At 48.3% G+C, this 3,191-nt stretch overlaps 1 pseudogene; it reads left to right on the top strand.

The window, feature by feature from the left end:
- Positions 1-1,837: 1,837 nt before the first annotated feature.
- Positions 1,838-2,576, top strand: LOC101594983 (annotated as a pseudogene).
- The last annotated feature ends 615 nt before the right edge of the window (positions 2,577-3,191 follow it).

The following is a 3,191-nucleotide window of genomic DNA, read 5'->3' on the forward strand; positions in this document are numbered from 1 at the left end:
TGTGGTTCTTTGATTCAGGTGTCCCTGATAAACTTAGGTGTTCTGAATGCTAGGTTCCCAGCTGATGGTGATTTGGGAATTAATGCCTGCTGGAGGCAGTGTATTGTTGGGGCCAGGCTTAAGGGTGTTAGTCAGTTTCCCCTTGCCAGTGTGTGGCACACTCTCTTGTTATTGTCAAACTTATGTTGGCCAGGGGGTGATGTCCACCCTCTGCTCATGCCATCGTTTTCCCCTACCACCGTGTGTAGACCTGACTGCAACAGCATGTTTCCTATATTTATAGAAGTAGTCAACAAAAGGTGGAAAAAGAAAAACTTTTGCTATTTGGAACACATTAATGAGAAAATGAAAAGTTGGGTCAAAATTAGGTATATTTTTCATAATAAATGTAACTGGGAAATGACTTTTTTCTAGAAATGATAAAAGATGTTACAACATAACAGGGAGAAGATAAGGCCAATTTTAAATGAAGGGGTGTGAGCCAGGCGTGGTGGCACATGCCTTTAATCCCAGCAGTGTCGGGGGGCAAAGGTAGGAGGTTGGCCATGAGTTCGATGCCACCCTGAGACTACACAGTGAATTCCAGGTCTGCCTGAACTAGAGTCAGATGCTACCTCAAAAAAATCAAGAAAAAAAGAAATGAAAAGAAAGAAGGAAAGTGTATGGGGCAAAGGCGGCTGAAAGGACACTTTACCAAGAAGACCCAGGAATAGCCAGGAGCACAGGAGAAGAAACACGGCGTCACTGGCACTGGGGAAGGCTGCTTAGAGCCACTGTCACACCCTGCTCCTCACCCACTACGGAGGGTGGAACTAGAGACAGACAGCATTGCGAGGAAAAGAAAAATAATTCTTTTGTTAATGATTTAAAAATATTTTATTTATTTATTTAAGAGAGAAGGAGAAAAAGAAAGAGAGAGAGCGAGAGAGAATGGGTGCTCCAGAGCCTCCAGCCACTGCAAAGATATTCCAGACACATGTGCCACCATGTGCATCCGGCTTACATGGATGGGTACTGGGGAATCAAACCTGGGGCTTTAGGCTTTGTAGGCAAGCGCCTTATCCACTAAGCTATCTCTCTAGCCCAGAAGATTCATTTAGGTCGCAGAAAATCCTTGTCCTCAATATTTACCCCAAATCGTATATGCGAATATTCTTGGCAACTTTGATTACAAATTCCAAAACTTGGGCCCAGCCCAGGTATCGGGTCACTAGTAGATAGAAGATAGGGTGCCATCTTGCTGAGCACAATGCAGAGCTGTGGGAAAAGCGCTCTCTCTCTCTCCCTCTCCCTCTCTCTGTCTCTCTCTCTCTCCTGCCATTTATGCAATGGGCAAGGAAAGAGACAAGGAATCTGTGGGGACCGAAGGCCAGCAGCTGCTTTGGGCTAAGGTTGAAGGGTGCAGGCCGCTGAAGGTGGGCTGTTGAGGGCCAGGGTTGGCTGGAAACATTCCACGGCTTGAACGGAAAGGTTGTTTCATGTATGTGCACATTTTCAACCCTCAACAATGTGTACACTTTGTATATATGTATTCAATTTTTCTTTATTTATTTATAAGCAGAGACAGACAGAGAGAGGGAGAGAGGGAGAGAGAGACAATGGCCACCAGCATCTCCAGCCACTGCAAATGAACTCCAGACGCATCTACCACTTTGTGCATCTGGCTTTACGTGGGTACTGAGGAACTGAACCATGGTCCTTAGGCTTTGCAGGGAAGTGCCTTAACTACTGAGCCATCTCTCTAGCCTCTGAATATATACATTTTATTGTCTAGAAATTTTACCTCAATAAAGTAGATTTTTTAAAAAAAACAGGCAGTAGCTCTAATATGGAAAAGATGGCAGAGCAAGAGGAAAGGAAGAAGATCCCTTTGGTTCCAGAAAATCTCCTGAAAAAGAGGAAGGCTTACCAAGCCCTCAAGGCCAGCCAGGCAAGGCAAGCTCTCCTGGCAGAGAGGGAGAGGAAAGGGAAGGAGCTCAGATTTAAGCAACAGGAATCGTTTGCACATGATTCCTGGCAGCAGCAGCAGGAAAGGTGTGCGTCAGACAACTGGATACGAAGCCTCGAGCTTTGGAAGGGTCTGACAAACGTTCCTTGGCCTTTGTCGTACGCATCCAAAGGACTGATGGGGTGAGCATGCTGGTGCAGGAGACCATTGCAAGACTTCGTCTGAAGAAGCTGTTCAGTGGTCTTTGTCAGGGTCACCCCCCAAAGCCATAAAAATGCTGCGTGTAGTGGAACCTTGCATGGCTTGGGGGTTTCCAAGCCTGAAGTCTGTCTGGGAACTCATCTTGAAACGTGGGCAAGCGAAGGTTAAGAGAAGACCGTCCCGCGGACAGACCGCAGGGTGATCGGAAGCACCTGGGGAGATTTGGCGTCATTTGCCCGGAAGACCGCATTCATGAAATTGCCTTCCCAGGGAGGAGGTATTTCCAGGAGGTCGCCTCGTTCTTGTGCCCTTTCCAGCTCTCCGTGGCCGGTCATGCTACCAAGAAGACAGTGGGTTCCTCAAGGAGACGGGCTTCCCCAGCCACCGGGGTGAGAGTGTCAGTCAGCTCAGCCGCCAGCTGAGCTAGACCCAGAACAACTGGAAGCACAATCAGTAGAAAGTGCATCCTTGGAATGACCAAGTATCTTCAGAGGAGATTATTTCCTGCCCTCAAAAACTGGAAGGGGCCAGGGGGAAGTTTAGCTTATGATCATGGCAGACGCCTGTCGTGACAGCCCAACTCCAAAGAGGGGGTTCCTTGCTTCCACATAGGCCGCCACCGACTCTCGTCAGCATGCTGAGGAGGAAGGAGCTGTCCTGCTCTCTTCTTCCGTCCTTGGGCTTACGGAACCTGACTGTTCAGGGCTCCCCTTGCAGCAGCGGACCACACCTGGAGCATACTTGAAAAACAATCAACATTCTCAGACACAGCCAGGCGTGATGAGACACACCTCTAACTTCCAGTGCTGCAGAAGCAGCAGGTTGAAGATTTTCCATCTCAGCCTGGGCTACGTAGCAAGAACCTGTCTCAGAAACACCAGCCAGCACCCAACAGAATCCATTTTAAAAGGGAGAAAAGAATATTTTCCAACAAAATCTACGTACACCCTCCAGCAGGGCCTTTGAACTGAGACCAGTACATGCAGCCAGTGCTGATGGGTGCTGAAGGAAGACTCCTCAGTGCTGGACAGTTACCTGGGGC

This window comes from Jaculus jaculus, chromosome 20 (assembly GCF_020740685.1).
Source record: "Jaculus jaculus isolate mJacJac1 chromosome 20, mJacJac1.mat.Y.cur, whole genome shotgun sequence".
NCBI classification, from domain to species: domain Eukaryota; kingdom Metazoa; phylum Chordata; class Mammalia; order Rodentia; family Dipodidae; genus Jaculus; species Jaculus jaculus.